Source organism: Tachypleus tridentatus, chromosome 9 (assembly GCF_004210375.1).
Source record: "Tachypleus tridentatus isolate NWPU-2018 chromosome 9, ASM421037v1, whole genome shotgun sequence".
In the NCBI taxonomy this organism is placed as follows: domain Eukaryota; kingdom Metazoa; phylum Arthropoda; class Merostomata; order Xiphosura; family Limulidae; genus Tachypleus; species Tachypleus tridentatus.
In genome coordinates, this window is record NC_134833.1 from 36,380,781 (window position 1) to 36,401,369 (window position 20,589).

The 20,589-nt window shown below is 33.8% G+C and overlaps 1 long non-coding RNA gene across 1 annotated transcript in view; it reads left to right on the top strand.

The window, feature by feature from the left end:
* LOC143225062 (uncharacterized) overlaps window positions 1–20,589 on the top strand; it is a 47,408-nt gene that overhangs the window by 15,200 nt on the left and 11,619 nt on the right. The window contains exon 2 of the long non-coding RNA XR_013013595.1: window positions 20,443–20,563. This is a non-coding gene — a long non-coding RNA (uncharacterized LOC143225062). The remainder of the gene's footprint in view (window positions 1–20,442; window positions 20,564–20,589) is intronic.

The following is a 20,589-nucleotide window of genomic DNA, read 5'->3' on the forward strand; positions in this document are numbered from 1 at the left end:
TGCCCAGGAACAAGAAAAAGTAAACATTTTGTTACATAGTGTTATGTGTTGTTTGTCTTAGCTTAAAGCTATGAAACGGGTTATCTGAGCTGTCTCTCCGACAGGGATTAAACATCTAATTTTAATGTTATAAGCCTCGTGCTTGTCGTTCAGTCATAAAATGATTGTATTGAGATAAACAATCAAGATATTTTGTATGTATTGTTATAAAACTTGATATACGTTTTTTTGGAAGAAATAAAGATTAGTACCATACAGAAGATGTAACGGAACATAACGCGGAAGACGTTATTTTCGTTGAATTCATTTCTGTTTAGCTCCATAAATAAAGTTATATATATGTATACAACGCACGCATTTCATCTTGTGAAATTCAAATTAGCTAGTTGTTGGTTATTTTAATCATAGTTTGTTTAGTTATTCACGAAAGAAATTTTCCTGACTCACTTGGAATCGTTCAAAAGCGAAACAAATTTAAAAGTAATCGTAGTTTTGTAGGAAATATATTCAAATCTCGTGCCTCATTAGGTATTGCAATGTTTGTTCATTTTGTGTGTGCGCATGCGCCTGTGTGTATGTTGGAAAGAGTGGTAGTTTGTGTTGTTAAAACTCGCATTAGTAACGACTGTAGGAAATTAATCATTTATTTCATACAGCAGAGTGTGTGCGTGACTTACAAGACGTATCGAGTTGGGTTCCCACACATGCAAAAATATTAAATACTTAACTCTGAGCCCTACACCCCCTCAAGTGGCACAGCGGCATGTCTGCAGATTTACAACGCTAGAAACCGGGTTTCGGTACACTTGACGGACAGAGCACAAATACCTCATTGTGTAGCTCTGTGGTTTAAGTAGAAACAAAATACACAAGCTTAAAGAAAGTTTGAAAATGGCGTTTTGAAATGTTGTAGTGGACAAAAAGAAATCAATGGGGATGATCTAGAATATTTCGAATGATTGGTTTAACGAGGTTTAGAAAGAATTGTATTAAAATAGTTGTATTTTAAATGTTATATATATATGCATATAGGTAAAATGCAGGGTTTACAGTATTATAATTCCATTGAAAAGCGTAGATTTTCCATTGTCCAGCTTTGCGTTAAAACTAAATCTAATTGCACATAAATACGTAACACATTACTGATATGATTATTGTTTAACAACTAAAACACTAATGTACAAGCATAATACGTAAAAAGAGCGAAAATATTATACTTCAAGACAATAAATTATACTGACTATAATATTAATATTGTGACTCATACCAACACTAACTGTTCTTCTCCAAGTGCATGAATGGAGTCCAAGTTGTAGAACATGCATGGGTGTTAGCATATGATTGATTTATTACATGCAAATAAAACAAAATTATGCGGTTATCTGAAATCATGACCAATTTTATAATGGAAATCAAAAGTTCTAACGAGTAAAGAGTGTTTCTCCACAAGACAATCTATTGTCTGTCCTTTACTGGTTTCACTTCAGAATGCTGTGTTTACTTACAATGAAAGATAAGTTTATTTGTTAATTAGATTAAAATTATTCCGCAATATAATTGTTTAGAAAGTGCTACGTTTCGCTTTCTTTTATTGTAATCAGATTTGAGATTTTTTTTTTTAGCCGCGGCATAGCGGCTCATAGAATGATAAAGTAGAGACTTTTAGCTCATAACGCCATCATCTCTTGACAGATTTATGACCTAATTACAATCTCGGCTATTGAGGATTCCCTTTTGTTTTCTTATGATAATTGTATACCCCGTGTAACATTTCCGTCCTGGATGTTACGTTTCGGTCGTTTTCTTTCACCTAGTGTTTAGTTACAGTTTGTTTGCGGATTTCCGATTAAGGCACGATTTTTTAAGACCTGGCAGTGGGTTGGCTCTATACGATACTACAGAACCTTCACTGCATTTTGGGTGTGTTACAAGAGTAACAGTCAATTCCTTATCGTAAATGGAGATGGCAGGTTGTTGCTAACTAGACGAGAAGTCCGATGGTCAGTTAGGGTTAACAGCAGCTAGCCAATGCTAGCTTTGCATTGAACTGAGTTTAATCTAAAACTCGTATGCTTTAGATTAAAGCATAAATATAGCTTTACCATATATATATAATACAAAGATCCATCGGTTAATCCATTTAATCTCTAGTTCATGGCATTTGAACCTACATACATACTTATCACGTATAAATCTCTCTTGGCGATTAAAACACTTCATATGTGTCTCTTTCACCATGTTTCTAGAGCACAAATTTAGCTTGGTTTGTATTTTGCTGTCCCTAATTTACCAGTAATAGAATAGAGGAAATGCAGCTAATTCAACAGTACCCACTGTCAAATTATGGGCTACTCTTTCATCAATGAATAAATAAGATTGACCGTCACGTTGATAGGGCGAGTACAAGCATGTTCGGTGATGAAGATTCGAGTGCGCGACCCTCACATTGCGAATCGAGCGTTCTAACCACCTGACCATATCAGGCAGGGCCTGTTTTCTACAGGACAAGGTGCCTATAAAAAAAAATGGAACTCAAACAACTCGGTAGCAGTCTCACTTTTTTCAGATGTAAGTAATAATAATTACATATGTACGATTTAGTTTTGAATTTTTTTACTCGAAACGCCCTCTACTGTCGTTAGATATCATTTGCCTATTCATTTTGTAAATTGTTTCGTTTTAACATTCGCGAAGCCAACAATTTTATTTTGAATGTCTTTTTCATTACTTTTTAAACGAAGATTATGAAGGAATAGAAAGCATCATCGCCCATTTTGTCGAGAATAAATATATTTCGTTCAGTGAGAGGAGGAAGATCTTAGAGTTACGAAAGGGGGGCCCGGGCATGGCCAGGTGGGTTAAGGCGTGCGACTCGTAATTTGAGGGTCGCGGGTTCGCATCCCCGTCGCGCCAAACATGCTCGCTCTTTCAGCCGTGGGGGCGTTATAATGTGTTGGTCAATCCTACCATTCGTTGGTAAAAGAGTAGCCCAAGAGTTGGCGGTGGGTGGTGATGACTAGCTGCCTTCCCTCTGGTCTTACACTGCTAAATTAGGGACGGCTAGCACAAATAGTCCTCGAGTAGCTTTGTGCGAAATTCAAAACAAACAAAGTTACGAAAGGTGCTTCATGAGGTAAACTATTCAAATTTCAAATGTGAGTTGCATTAAAACATGGTCACAAATTATGAAAGTCTATAACACGATGTATTTGGAGCAAGCTCGTCTCATATACAGGAATATACTATATTTTTATTAAGTATTTAGTATATTGGGTTATACTATATTTTTATTAAGTAATGGTATACAGGGTTATATTATAAATATATAGGGTGATATTATATTTTTATTAAGTGCATACTATAAAAGGGTGTGGTTGGAATTTCACGCACAGCTACACGAGGACGAGCTAGCCGTCCCTAATTTTGCAGTGTAGAACTTCAGGGAAGGCAGTTAGTTATCACCAGCTATCGCCAACTCTTTTATCATCGAATAGTGGGATTCACCGTAATATTATAATGCCCCCGCGGCTGAAAAAGCGAGCATGGTGTGACGGGGATTCGACACCACGACCCTCAAATTACAAGTCGAGCGCTTTAGCCACCTGCCCATGCCGGGCCTGCGATATAGGGTGATATTATATTTTTATTAACTATATAATACATAGGGTGATGTATTTTTATTAAGTATATAGTACATAGGGTGATGTATTTTTATTAAGTATATAGTACATAAAGTGATGTTGTATTTTTATCAATTATATAATACATAGGGTGATGTTGTATTTTTATCAATTATATAATACATAGGGTAATGATGTATTTTTATTAAGTATATAATACATAGGGTGAAGTTGTATTTTAATTAAGTATATAGTACATAGGATGATGTTGTATTTTTATCAAATATATAATACATAGGGTGATGTTGTATTTTTATTAAGTATATAATACATAGGGTGAAGTTGTGTTTTTATTAAGTATGTAATACATAGGGTGATGTATTTTATTTACTATGTAATATACAGAGTTATGCTATATTTTTGTTAAGTATATAATATGTAGGGTGGTACTACACTGGATGAAATACACAGTATACAAAGTGATGTTGTACTAATTTATTAAACCATTGCTTCCGTTCAAGAAACTGAAATATTTTTCATATAAACTTGATTTCTCCAGCCTCCCAAGATGTTGTTTCTGTTATATTCTATTAACCAATGATAGAAGAAAATAAAACAGACTTTAATAGAGTTTCTTTTCTTTTTGAATATAGTCGTGTTTTTTAATTTAAATGTCTTTTCCTAATTGAATGTATTATTATTCCAAAATTTCATTTCGGTGAATGTGAGAAAAGTGTGTCTCGTTCGGTCTTCCAAATATACGAATTTGTATTTGAACAACTAATTTTTGTGAAACTTCACGTAATAACTTTTTATATCTATTCATTTCACGCTTATTAATAACTACATCTGATCGATTTCTATAGATATAGGTGGGCTCATGGAAGGCTTACCTCTGAAAGATATTTGCATACAATCTATGCAGACTCAACCCATACGTTTACATGCAGGTTGTTATTCATGTGCATGTATCAGGTAAATTATCTCAACACGCGAAAAATTAATTCATCTTTTACTCGTGACGAGGCGGGGCTTTCAAGGTGGTTTGGATAGAGGGCAGACATTTGCGAAATTAGAATTTTCTTTTTTATATACATAACAATATTTACAAACAAGAATTACACCGTTCCTCTGTTCTTTATTTATACCATAATCAATTTACCATTTCTTGTCTGTTTACAATCTTATTTCATTTCATAAAAAATATTTTTGTCCGTAATTTTCTATTTAGAACTTCTTTCTGCCTTCTTTCACTTCTGTTTTCTACACTTAATTACTTTATTCGTCTTTTTTGTTTGCTTCTATTATCCGTTCTTTCTCTCATCCTATTCCTCTCGCTGTAAAATTTCTACTTTTCCGTCGTCTTTCGTAAACCTCTCTCATTCTCCTATAAAACTTTGCAAAGGGAACGTTGTTTAGTGCTCTATACTGCTTGTAAATTGCATGGTCACAAATTATGAAAGTCATTTGGATACATTTGGATACACACGATACATTTGGAGCAAACACGTCTCGTATGTTTTGAAACAACAGCTAAATTAAAATACTTCCAGTAATGTCTTATATTTTCACTTTTAACAGTGTATATATTTACATATAACTACTACCAGTTTTTCCGCACTTTTTTTGTTGTATTGCGCAATAAAGTTTCCATTGGGTATGTTTGTATATTCTATTTTGTTATGCTTCTACTGCATACAATATGCTCTACTGTATACAATATACTCTACTGTACACAATATATACTACTGTACACAATATACTCTACTGTATACACTATACTCTACTGTACACAATATACTCTACCGTATACAATATACTCTACTGCATACAAAATAATCCACTGTATAAATATACTCTACTGTACACAATATACTCTACTTTATACAATATACTCTACTGTACACAATATACTCTACTCTATACAATATACTCTACTGTATACAATATACTCTACTGTACACAATATACTCTACTGTATACACTATACTCTACTGTACACAATATACTCTATATACTCTACTCTACACAATATACTCTACCGTATACAAAATAATCCACTGTATAAATATACTCTACTGTACACAATATACTCTACTCTACACAATATACTCTACCATATACAACATACTTTACTGTACAAAATATATTCTACTGTACAAAATATACTCTACTGTACAAAATATACTCTACTGTATACAATATAATCTACTGTATACAATATACTCTACTGTACACAATATACTCCACTGTATACAATATACTCTACTGTACACAATATACTCTACTGTACACAATATACTCTATATACTCTACTCTACACAATATACTCTACTGTATACAATATACTCTACTGCACACAATATACTCTACTGCACACAATATACTCTACTGTATACAATATACTCTACTGTATACAATATACTCTACTGTACACAATATACTCTACTGTACACAATATACTCTACTATATAACAATATAATCTACGGTATACAATATACTCTACCGTACACAATATACTCTACCGTATACAATATACTCTACTGTATACAATATACTCTACTGTATACAATATAATCTACTGTATACAATATACTCTACTGTATACAATATACTCTACTGTACACAATATACTCTACTGTATCACAATATACTCTACTGTATACAATATACTCTACTGTACACAATATACTCTACTGTACACAATATACTCTATATACTCTACTCTACACAATATACTCTACCGTATACAATATACTCTACTGCACACAATATACTCTACTGTATACAATATACTCTACTGTATACAATATACTCTACTGTACACAATATACTCTACTGTACACAATATACTCTACTATACACAATATAATCTACGGTATACAATATACTCTACCGTACACAATATACTCTACCGTATACAATATACTCTACTATACACAATATACTCTACTGTATACAATATACTCTACTATACACAATATACTCTACTATACACAATATACTCTACTGTATACAATATACTCTACTGTACACAATATACTCTACTGTACACAATATACTCTACTATACACAATATAATCTACGGTATACAATATACTCTACCGTATACAATATACTCTACCGTATACAATATACTCTACTGTATACAATATAATCTACTGTATACAATATACTCTACTGTATACAATATACTCTACTGTACACAATATACTCTACTGTACACAATATACTCTACTGTACACAATATACTCTACTGTATACAATATACTCTACTGCACACAATATACTCTACTGCACACAATATACTCTACTGTATACAATATACTCTACTGTACACAATATACTCTACTGTACACAATATACTCTACTGTACACAATATACTCTACGGTATACAATATACTCTACCGTACACAATATACTCTACCGTATACAATATACTCTACTGTATACAATATACTCTACTGTATACAGTATACTCTACTATACACAATATACTCTACTATACACAATATACTCTACTGTACACAATATACTCTACTGTATACAATATAATCTACTGTATACAATATACTCTACTGTATACAATATACTCTACTGTATACAATATACTCTACTGTATACATATATAATCTACTGTATACAATATACTCTACTGTACAATAATACTCTACTGTCAATATATACTCTACCGTATACAATATACTCTACTGTACACAATATACTCTACTGTACACAATATACTCTACTGTACACAATATACTCTACTGTACACAATATACTCTATATACTCTACTCTACACAATATACTCTACTCTACACAATATACTCTACCGTATACAATATACTCTACTGTACACAATATACTCTACTGTATACAATATACTCTACTGTACACAATATACTCTACTGTATACAATATACTCTACTGTACACAATATACTCTACTGTATACAATATACTCTACTGTACACAATATACTCTACTGTACACAATATACTCTACTGTATACAATATAATCTACTGTACACAATATACTCTACTGTATATACAATATACTCTACTGTATACAATATATCTACTGTATACAATATACTCTACTGTACACAATATACTCTACTGTACACAATATACTCTACTGTATACAATATACTCTACTATACACAATATACTCTACTATACACAATATACTCTACTGTACAGAATATACTCTACTGTACACAATATACTCTACTGTATACAATATAATCTACTGTACACAATATACTCTACTGTATACAATATACTCTACTGTATACAATATTTTCTACTGTACACCAAATACTCTACTGTATACAATATACTCTACTGCATACAATATACTCTACTGCATACAATATACTCTACTGCATACAATATACTCTACTGTACACCATATACTCTACTGTACACAATATACTCTACTGTATACAATATACTCTACTGTACATAAATATACTCTACTGTATACAATATACTCTACTGTACATAATATACTCTACTGTATAATAATATACTCTACTGTATACAATATACAATCTACTGTACACAATATACTCTACTGTATACAATATACTCTACTGTACACAATATACTCTACTGCATACAATATACTCTACTGTACACAATATACTCTACTGTACACAATATACTCTACTGTATACAATATACTCTACTGTATACAATATACTCTACTGCATACAATATACTCTACTGTACACAATATACTCTACTGTACACAATATACTCTCTCACGCTACTTTCATACAACTTATATTTTCATTCTCCTTATTTTATTAAAAGTTCTATTTTTTGTGCGTATGTTTTACTTTTTTTTTCAATACTTCTTTTTGAACTTCTGCGCATCCTTTTTCTATGGTAGTTTTGGCCATAAATTTAATTACACGTTTACACCGCTTTCCTTTATCTTCTGTAAAATAAAGGGCTCATTTTTACCATTTTTCCCTCTTCGAACAGAAAGTAAAATCGGACCACCACCTTAGAAACTATATATTTTATATACCTACTGTATAACGCGACGTATCGAGATTCGTCATCCATTAGTTCTTACAGATTCGAGTTCGTGTGTACTTCGTCCCATTAACCCAAGTTAAAATTGTAATATGTAAATGATTTCATTAGAGCAGAATAAAAAACTTACTCTTGTGAGAGCATAAAATGTGTTTGCTATTTTTATTTACTTCTCTCTTCACCAAACATTTACTTTAAAGCACATTTACCTTTAAATGTGAACAGTGAGATTTCGTGCTTGTATTTTAAAAAGAACACTCGAGTTTTATGTAAAGTTTTCTCTGTTAGTGGACTATGAACCAAATTCGTTAGAGCGTTTAATCGAAACATTTTTTTTTCATTTTTCTTATTGGTTAAGGCCAGGAGTGACGTTCTTGTTATTACACCAGAAAAGCCCTGCATGGCCAGGTGGGTTATGGCGTTCGACTCGTAATCCGAAGGTCGTGTGTTAGAATCTCCGTCGCACCAAACATGGAGGCATTATAATGTGACGGTCAATCCCACTTTTCGTTGGTAAAAAGTAGCCCAAGAATTGGCGGGGGGTGGTGTTGACTAGCTGCCTTCCCTCTAGTCTTACACTGCTAAATTATGGACGGCTAGCGCAGATAGCCTCGAGTAACTTTGCGTGAAATTCTAAAACAAACAAACAATTATATCAGAAAATGTAAAGCTGAGAATCAATGGCTCGCGTCACAGAAAAGCACTTCGCACTTTGGAACCGTAGATGCGTTATAAGAGTAACGGAAGATTTCACTGTACAATTAGAATAGCTCCAAAGTTGGTAGCGGATGCTGTTAACTAATGTTTCCCTTTCAGTCTGTAAATGCACAATTAGGAATGACTTGCGCAGATAGCCGATGTAGTTTTTCACCAAATTTAGAAACAAATAATTTTAGTGATAAATTTTGTTTGAGCACCGCCTTTTTGTGTATTTTTAACATTTCCGCAATTAGAGCTTTCTCTGTTAACAGTTGAAGAACTTAATCTATACCAGTTATATATAAAAAATTGCATTAATATTAATAAATTGAATCATGCTTAGGAGAAATATATTAAAAAAATAATACTTTTAATTACCTATCGCCCATGTCACGGAGTCACGCTTGAAGGGGTGTAGTAAAAACATACGAATTACAAGAACGTTGGTTATAAAGTCTGGTGGAAGAGGGTGCGTATTGAAGAAGCAATAAGATCTTGAATGATATAAGTTTGAAAAAAAAAACTCAACTCTTGACTAACGGAATACATAGAAATCAATCATCACACAAAAATAACACCACACTACCTGAAATACCTGCTTTTACACACATATCCAAATGCCGAAAGTCATTGTTTCGGACGTTTGCGAGAAGCTACACGACGCACGCATGTGTTATCCGTTCCTAATTTTGAACTGATAGACTAGAAGGAAGGTGCCCAGTTAACAGAATCCATCACTAGTTCTTGGGCTGTTCTAAACAAAAGTGGAATTTGGCCGTCACTTTTGTTCCCCCAGTGGCTAAGCGGTATGTCTGCTGACTTATAACGCTAAAATCCGGGTTTCGATACCCGTGATGCGCAGATAACAAATTGCGTAGCTTTGTGTTTGATTTAAAACTACAATAATAACCGTCACTTTTATAACGCAATCACAACACCAAAGTACAGAGTGTGATTTTTGTGGCAAAAAGATACGAATCGTGGGTCATCGGATTCATAATGGAGAGTACACTGAACCAGTCAACTAGGAAGTGATTATTCTTCTGTTTAAAGGAGAGACATACCACACCCACAATGCTTGTTATTTATATGAAAAATGTAGGTTTAGCTTTGATGCTACTTGTGGGTCTTCTTGGTATCAAAAAAGAAATAAATTTGATACCCTAAGTATTATTAACTATGTGAATATCAGTATGTCAGAATCGATTCATAAATCACAGTTCTCAATCTATTAAATTTTCTCACAAACCTAACATAATAAAAGATACACTGGTAAGGTCTTGCCTTAGCGCTTTTAGTTATGCCGTATATAGCTTAATGGTTAGCTTACCTGGCGGTGGATTGAAAGTTCTAAGGCTCTAGACACAATATCCTGCTGAACACGCCTCGCAGTTTAAGCAGTGACAGCTAATCCCGTTGTTCTAGTGTTACTGGCTAGTTTACTTCATTCTGGTCAACAGCTCTAAATTACGGATGATTATGCAAGAATCTTATGGGTCTGTGATATAGTCTTTTGGAACCTTATGGGTCTGTAGTTTAGTCTTTGGGCACCTTTAGAGTGTGTGATTTGGTCTTTTGGGATCTTATGGGTCTGTGGTTTAGTCTTTGGGCACCTTAAGAGTTTGTGATTTAGTCTTTGGGCGCCTTTTGAGTTTGTGATTTGGCCTTTTGGAATCTTATGAGTGTGTAATTTAATCTTTCGGGACCTTAACGTTCTGTGATTTGGTCTATTGTAACCTTATGGATCTGTGAACTGACCTTTTGGAATCTTATTGATCTGTGAACTGACCTTTTGGAAGCTTATTGATCTGTGAACTGGTATTTTGAAACCTTGTGGGTCTGTGATTAACTCTTTTGGGCACCTTATGGGTTTGTAATTTGGTCTTTTGGAACTTTACAGATCTGTGATTTGAGCTTTTGGGATCTAAAGAGTCTCTAATTTGGTATTTTGAAACCTGGTTGGTGTATGATCTCGCCTTTTGGAACCTTATGTTCTGTGATTTGGTCTTTTGGAACGTGTGGGCATATGATCTGGTCTTCTGACACCAATGTTTTACGTAAAATGTCATTTTTGTCACAAACATCCATACCAAAAGTTATTTTTTACTATAACACAATGTTTAGAGGTCCTGTTCATTGTAATTAACAGCGATAGTTTAATAGTTCTATTCCTCATAATGGAATTGCTGATGTAAACAAAATTATTTACAGTTTTGTTCATAGGGAATTTTTCAATATTCTTGACCTCACTTTTTGATTGTTGTTCTGAATTATGTTTCGATACAAAATTTAAAGTATAAAATTTGTTTTATTTCTATTGAAAATATTCTACATTGTTAAGCCTGGTGAAATGTAACTAATATCCATTTCTATATTTTTGAACCTAGTAAGGTGTAATAAATATCAATTTTTATATCGTTGAGCCTGGTAAAGTGCAATTAATATCCATTTCTATATTTTTGAAACTGGTAAGGTGTAATTAATATCAATTTCTATATTGTTAAGCCTGGTACGGTGCAATTAATATCCATTTCTATATTTTTGAAACTGGTAAGGTGTAATTAATACCAATGTTTATATTGTTAAGCCTGGTAAAGTGCAATTAATATCCATTTCTATATTTTTGAAACTGGTAAGGTGTAATTAATATCAATTTCTATATTGTTAAGCCTGGTAAGGTGCAATTAATATCCATTTCTATATTTTTGAAACTGGTAAGGTGTAATTAATATCAATTTCTATATTATTGAACCTGGTAAGAGGTAATTAATATCAATTTCTATATTATTGAACCTGGTAAGGGGTAATTAATATCAATTTCTATATTATTGAACCCGGTAAGGGGTAATTAATATCCATTTCTATATTGTTGAACCTGGTAAGGGGTAATTAATATCCATTTCTGTGTTTTTTATGAATTGGGTTTTCTCTTAGCAGTGCAGGTTCATATTGGTATCCGTAGTATCTCAATTAACAACTTATGCAATACGTGGGTCGCGAGCTCGAATCCCGATCACACTAAACATGCTCGCCCTTTCAGCCGTGGGGGTATTTTAATGTGACTGTCAATCCCACTATTCGTGGGTAAAAGAGTAACCTAAGAGTTGGCGATGGATGGGGATGACTAGTTGCTTTCCCTCTATTCTTACACTGCTAAATTAGGGACGGCTAGCACAGATAGCCCTCGTGTAGCTTTGCGCGAAATGTAAAAAACAAAATTATATTCAAAATTATTTCCGTAGATCTATTTTTTGAACCTTGAAAAACTAGTTTAAATTGTCAGCCAGAATATTATTACAACTCGTCAAAATTGAGAACAGATATGATAAATGTTGGCGAACATTGTGTTTGTTTCACTTTGGGCCTGGCATGGCCTAGCGCGTTAAGGCGTGCGCTTCGTAATCTGAGGGTCGTGGGTTCGCGCCCGAGTCGCGCCAAACATGCTCGCCCTCCCAGCCGTGGGGGCGTTATAATGTGACGGTCTAATACTTTTCGTTGGTAAAAGAGTAGCCCAAGAGTTGGCGGTGGGTGGTGATGACTAGCTGCCTTCCTTCTAGTCTTACACTGCTAAATTAGCGACGGCTAGCACAGATAGCCCTCGAGTAGCTTTGTGCGAAATTCCAAACAACAACAACAATTGTTTCACTTTTCGAATGTTAATATTATGTGTTTATAGTTCGATGCAGCGCATGGGGAATGTGTGCATTTTATATTATAAGTCATTCATGTGTCACATCTGTTAACAATATAAAAACTGTTTTAGTTACAATCAAACATTAATTAGTGAAAACATAAACCAAGCAAGAATATTTCAGCTAGATGAATGCTGAACATTTTTTGAACCAATAGCATAACAATGTAGAAAATGTGGGTTGGAGAGTCAACTAAGGAAGACAAAAACGGAAGAAAAACAATTTATTCAAGTGGTTCATCGAACTTTTCAGGGTGTTCTTATTCCGTTACTAGTAACAAAGTCTGAAAAACAAAAGGTATGTTGATATGTCAGTAAAAGTAGTCTTATTACTATTGGAGAACAAAGAAACTGAAAATAACAGTGAAAAGATGTGAGTGGTAGAAATAACACATGTGAGCCATGAAGTGTGCAGTCAACAAAGTACAGTTAAATAATGGGACCAACACGTCTATACATTAAAAATACATCTGTTACAATTTAGGATACACAGATTATTGGCTGGTGGTTGTTGCCATCATATTAATTGAAATGGTTGTTGGTTATTAAGATCAGGGTGGTCCTTCGAAATGTCAGGGTATATAAATCCAGTTATAACGATAGTAAAATTATTATGACCTCTGGTTTCTTCCTGTGATTGTATTTCTCATTTTCTTACGTTCTCTTTGCCTGCTTTATCTACTTACCTTTTCTAAGCAGTAATGTAGATATATTATCACAATACATGTTTCGCATTCTAAGCAGTAACGTAAGTACATTAGAATAGTACATGTTTCACATTTTAAGCAGTAACGTAGGTACATTAGAATAATACATGTTTCACATTCTAAGTATTATATTATCATAAACATGTTTCACACTGACTTTCTGGGCTATGTTTACTGCATCTGGTCGAGAGCGCCGTTTTATTCTCCTGAAATGTAATTCATCTATACAGAATAAAAATGCTAAGACAAGAATGATACGAGATATATATAAAAATGTGAGATACTAAAGCATATTAATGTGTTATAGAAAGTAACAAATAAACAAATTCAGCCATAACGTCGTTGCGATAATTCTAAGGAAAACGTGTGCGTTGTCCAGATTGAATTTTTACGTTTCAATCACTATACGTATTTTAGAAAAGCTTTCTGCGCAAATCTGAGCATAATATAATTCGCGACTTGCAGGCATAGAACTACACGCACGTAGATTGTATCATATCTACAGTTTCGGGCTGGCAAAATTAATTTAAGTCTTATTTTTTAAAAGAATTTCTGTATCGAAAAATTAAGATACGATATTTGTTAGGAATTATCATGTCATATATTGTTAGTTACTTTTATCACAGACCTCCAGTAAACTTGACAAAATGTCCTTTCTACTGACATTCTAACATCTGTATTCTACATGACAGATTTGTTTTTGTTTTTTGTACGGCAAATATTATAAATGTCACACGTGTACTCAAATAAATGTTATAGTATTGTATAATATATCATCATTGAAATCATTATTTTCGGCAGATGGCTCAAAATATATTTATAATGGTATTTTGGTCATGCAAGTTGTTTTTTTAATCTAACTACTAAATATAACACAATCAAACTTACCTAGGGGTCTTCGTGAATAATCTACTAAGATAAAATACATTGTTGAAAACTGCAAAAACAGTTTGTTTTTTAATTTCGCGCAAAGCTATTCGAGGGCTATCTGCGCTAGCCGTCCCTAATTTAGCAGTATGAGACTAGAGGGAAGGCAGCTAAGTCATCACCACCCACCGCCAATTCTTGGGCTATTTTTTTACCAACGCATAGTGGGATTGATCGTAACATTGTAACGCCCCTACGGCTGGGAGGGCGAGCATGTTTGGTGCGACCTGGGATTGGAACCCGCAATCCTCGAAATACGAGCCGAACGCCTTAACACGCTTGGCGATGCCGGGCCAACAACAACAAAAAAAAACAACAGTAAACCTACATTTTAATAACATTGTGTTTCGAATTGATTAAGCAATCCGTCTTGATGCTATAAACTTTGTATACATTTACTTCAGAGTGACTTCCACATTCTCCACGACATCTAAGTTGGTAAATGTTTCAACATTAAAGCAACGTGTGTTTTAACACTAACGGGAGACTCTGTAGCGCGTATAATATTTTGTGAATTACTGAATGAATTGGTTTTTTGAATAAAACTCTAGACATTACTTGAGCCACAAAATATTAAAAATAAGGACTTTATTATCACATTAACAAAAAGAAGCTAGTAGGTGATAGCTGTGTTTATCGATTCCTTTTTTAAAAGTATTTTCACGTGGTACAAATTTACTAAATAAAAGTATATATAATACCTCATTAGATATTGTTTTCATACGTACATATCCGAATTTTTTTGCTTATCTTTGTTTAACAGCTTTCATCATTGAGTTTTAAAATGGACTTTTCCTTCTCTACAAGTAGATAGATATATTTAACTTTTTTAAACACTAATCTTTGTGTGTGTATGTAAGGTTTAATTCACTCTTCGTACACTCTTTTAGGATTTTGTGTGTGTGTTAATTCAAGCATAATTTAACAACTATGTAAATAATAACATGAACCCCCTCCTCTTATGAAAACATATATTTCTAGCTCTCGACAAAGTCAAGTGTATTTGTATCCTAATGGAAGGTTTACTCTACCTCTCTCACCCGTCAAACTGACATAAAGAAATGTTTTGTCTAGCCGATATACCTGAAGTCATTAAGGTTAATGTCAGAAAGAGATAGCACAGTGTGTTGGAGGTTAACACCACTTTGTTGCCTTGAGCCCGTTACTGACAAACGTTGTCGCTGTCATTAGAAAGCAAGATTAATTACCTGTTGCCGAGTTCAGCTAGTAACAAATTCTGCATGTCTGTCTGTATAAAGGTTTGTGTCCTCAAGTTAGGCGCTAGTTGATTTATCCCAGTCTCGTTAACCTTTATTTAGGCTAAACGATCAACTGCTTACGACTGTTGAAGCGTAAGTACCAGAACAAAATGTTCGTGGTTTCGTACTTTTGTCAAAGTAACAAATAGGTATCCACGTGAAATCGTGTTTTCGAAATAGCGAGAGAAGGTTGATAAACAGCGTGTTTCTGGAGCGAGGTCCTAATAGAAGTACCACAAATGTTTCCTCAGCCCACCGTTTAGAAACATAAAATAATTCAATGATTTAAATAATTTGATTAATGTATAGGGTTTCTTTTAATTGCTTTATATTTTATTATTAAACTTTAATCGCTATTGATATATGTATGATATTCATACACATTTAGTCTGTGAGAAAACAGAGGCTTAACATTAAATGGGAGAATTCTGAGTTTGAAGTGTATTAAACTAAACCAATTTGCATTGTAGCGCCATTATGCATATATCTATATTATTTTGTGCGTAATTATACCATGTTATGTAAAGTAATTTTCTGCCTCGTTCCTACATTTTTTCTTCTATAAAATTATTATACAGTAAATACGTTAATTAGTACACACCTGTAGAAACAAGAACACAATTACCAAATATCTACCTATGGGAAGAGCGGGTAACTCATAATAAACGCTCGAACTTTCGATAAACTTGTTCGTTCTGGTATTAATTTCTATTTTCCCAACGAAGCTTACGTTGCTGAAAAATAGAATTGCAATGAAAAATAAGTGTATAATATGATAGAAAATGTATAAATTAGACTGGCACTGAAAGGTACAAAATCTTTTTATAACAATAATACTTTTTTATTATATTCACGAAGAGAAGAAAATATTTCTTTCGCGCTGTATCGAAGTAAACAAATACTTTTAGGTCGATATGCATAATTCTTGAGCATAAAATTCAAATCGTTTAACTGGAAAACGATTATAAAGGAAAAATTAATCAAGATATTTACTTTTTAATTACATTAAACAAAAGGTTCAAGATGAAACTCTCCTGTTCACGAACCAAGACATTCTGTAAAACAAACTTACGCTCACGTATGATGATTGAAGATACATTTAAATAGCTATTTAATTGATTTTACAGTTCAGTAACTTAAGAGTGACTAAATACGTACAGAGTATCTAAGTGTATTCTAGAGGGCGCGGCTAGACTGATGAGGTAGAGTTCAAGAGTCAGACAGCTGAATGTTGATTGGCTGATGGATTACCAGATTTGAGATAGGTAACGCCAGCAATGCGTCCGCAATCGCAATTTCCGCGTCGGTCTTTAATTCGTCTGAATTTCCTGTCGGTCTGAGTGTTTTACTAGTTATATCTCTTGTCTGTTGTCTTGTTTTACATTTTCACGATGTTAAAAAATAGATAAATAAGGACACCAATATTCAATAAGTATTTTGAGACTGCTTTATTAATGTTAATACACCGCCCAAACCTCAGTTGCCACATATACTTATTAATTATGTTGTAGTAAATTGTTAACTTATTTCAAAATAAAACTCATATGAAATACAGTAGCCCCTAAATGATTGAAACTTGTTTATCTGTATGGTTGTTTATAATATATTATTTGCAATCACGTTTATTAAATATAATATACACAAACATTTTTCATTTCTCGGGGGCTATCCTTGAATATTTTAAATCCATAATTCGGCCTCTTCGGCGAGTACAGAACATATAAACATTATGTAATTTTGGGCTGCGTGTGTACTACTGGTCCACGTGCTTAGACTGAAAATCCGAGGTGTTTTGAAACACATCCCATTGCTTCAAGTACGTGATCTCTTGTGTCGTAGGTGCGCTCTGAAAGTGACTAAAATTAAGCTGTTCGGTCAGATGAATGTTGCGGAAGAGTTGACGGTACGTTTGGTTAAGTAAAAAAAAAAAATGTCCATAAATATTATACCAAAGTAATACATGTTTCATAAAATCTAGTGAGTCACAATTACATATATTCTACACAATGTAATGTTTTAATGCATGTATAATTTAGTACAGAATAATAAACAAGCGCTATTGTCACATCACTATAAAACCTTTTCGTGGGAGACGTTTCGCACAAATATGGCCCGGCATGGCCAGGTGGGTTAAGGCGTTCGACTCGCAATTTGAGGGTCGCGGGTTCGAATCTCCGTACCACCAAATATGCTTGCCCATTCAGGCGTGGGGGCGTTATTATGTTACGATCAATCCCACTATACGTTTGTAAAAGAGTAACCCAAGAGTTAGCGGTGGGTGGTAATGAATAGCTGCCTTCCCAATAGTCTTACACTACTAAATTAGGGACGGCTAGCGCAGATAGCCCTTGAGTAGCTATGCGCGAAATTCAAAATAGTAAACAAACACTTGTGTGTTTTGTTCACTATATTTATTTATTTTTCTTTTATTCTTTTTTTTTTATTACAGACACGTTACCTTCTTGTAAAGCTATAATTTGTTATATTCATTCTATATTTATATAACCATTCGTGATATTCCAAACCACTTAGGGTTAACGGAAAAGAATTAGCATGAGAAAAAAACAACAATCAATAACCGATCTTTTTCAGAAAGTGGACTTTCCTCCATGAAGTTTAAATGGTTACGACACATAACCGAATCTGAGAAGTCACGTTTAAGTCAGCGGCTTTAATGTATCATTATTCAAGATGTCTAAACACGCCCCAGTCCAAAATGTCCACCTTGAAATTCAACTTTCTGTAACCGAATAACACACCTTTAGTTACAAGTCCAAAGTGAAACTTTCACGTGTATAGACAGATAGGACGACATGTTTAGTAATAGATATGATAACCTTTGTTTGTTTGTTTAATGTTGCACAAAAGCTACACGAGGGCTATCTGCGCTAGCTGTCCCTAATTTAGCAGTGTAAGACTAGAGAGAAGGTAGCTAGTCATCACCACCCACCGCCAACTCTTGGGCTACTCTTTTATCAATGAATAATGGGATTGACCGTAACACTATAACGCCCTCACGGCTGAAAGGTCGAGCATGTTTGTTGGGACAGAGAATCGAACTCGCGACTCTTGCGTGACAATGTAATAAGTTCACTTATGTAAACAGATACGACTACGTGTTTAATAACACCCGTGCTCTGATCATTTTACCTCCTTCCATGTTTGTTTTCGCAAAAATATACACAGCAAGCTACGCACCCTATATACGAGGAATCAAATCCCAGATTTTAGCGTTGTAAGTCCGTAAACTTACTACTGACTCAGAGCATCAACCTAACCTTAAAAATCAAACTTTCTTACCTCGTGTGATTTAAACACCAGAAGCCTATTTTTATGAACGATAAGTAGCTTTATTATTTATTCTCCAGTCATGCGCCTTAAAAAACAATAAGTGTTTTAAAAAGTTCGTAATTTTAACTGAAGAAGCCAGTATTTAACATTTGTTACTGAAAATGGATCGCACTTTAAAGCCACCGTAGAAATATTCCAAACATCTTTTAAGATAGGTAAACTATACGTACATACTTCGTATTACTTGAACGTTACAGAATAGTTTTTACGAAAACAAAAGAAGTTAAACAAATTGGTTTTAAACTGAGGATACGGATTAATACATCAATACATATGTTCATACTTTCATTTGATTCAAAATATTCAATTCATAAGCTACATCAATTTATACACTTTCAAAACTCTATTTAACAGGGAGCTTAGCTAGCTCTGGGTTCTTCGTCGAGTATTCCACGGATAAAATTATATACAATGTCTTCGTAAAAATACTAATGTCCTACGTGAGTGGGCTGAAGTTGAGTGGTTTGTAATGTTCAACATTTATAAACGTTCCTGGTCAAATATCTGAATTTCGTGAAATTTATTGAAATCCAGTATAACTTAATCTAAAACTTAAACTGAGATTCTAAGGTTACTTAACATTTGACACTTTTATCACAGAAAATAATAATTTTTTCGGGGATCTTTTTAAATTTTAAACTTACCAAGTTTGGCTTACTCCAGTTAATAAAGCGAATTAAATGAAAATTTTCCAATATAAAAAAACAAACAGCCGAAAACAAAATATTGTAATGTGGCAGCAAATAAAAATATTATAAATAATAGAATTTCCTTCTCCGAAAGGCAGACTGGTTATAGTATTCCTGCCTTCAAATATAGTTTATAAACAGTTACAAGACGTTACACACGTCTATGCACGAAAAACCTCTCATATACATTTATTCTTTACATGAATGTTTTTATGTTTCCAAAGCGTTTAGTAATAACTGCATCTATATGTATGAATGTGTCTTGATGTGAGCATACTGAGGGCAACACATAGAGAAGAACAAATACATAGTATACGTATATAAGTAGAAGCATTTCCTCTCAGAAAGCAAAGGGTTTCCTGTATAAACTTGAAATTTAGTTTCTGCGCTTGCGCAAACCTTTAGGCAATCCGAAGTTCCGAATGATGAATTGTTCTTTTTCATGCAGCCCTCCAAACGTGCAGCAGGGAAAGCCCGCCAGTCTACTGCAGTCTAGGAGACAATCCATCTTCTTCCACTTCGGGCAAACTCTAGCTAAGTGTATCCAGCTGCTCAGAGAGTCTGTTTTGGTAGGAAAACGTTTGTTCTTTTGTTC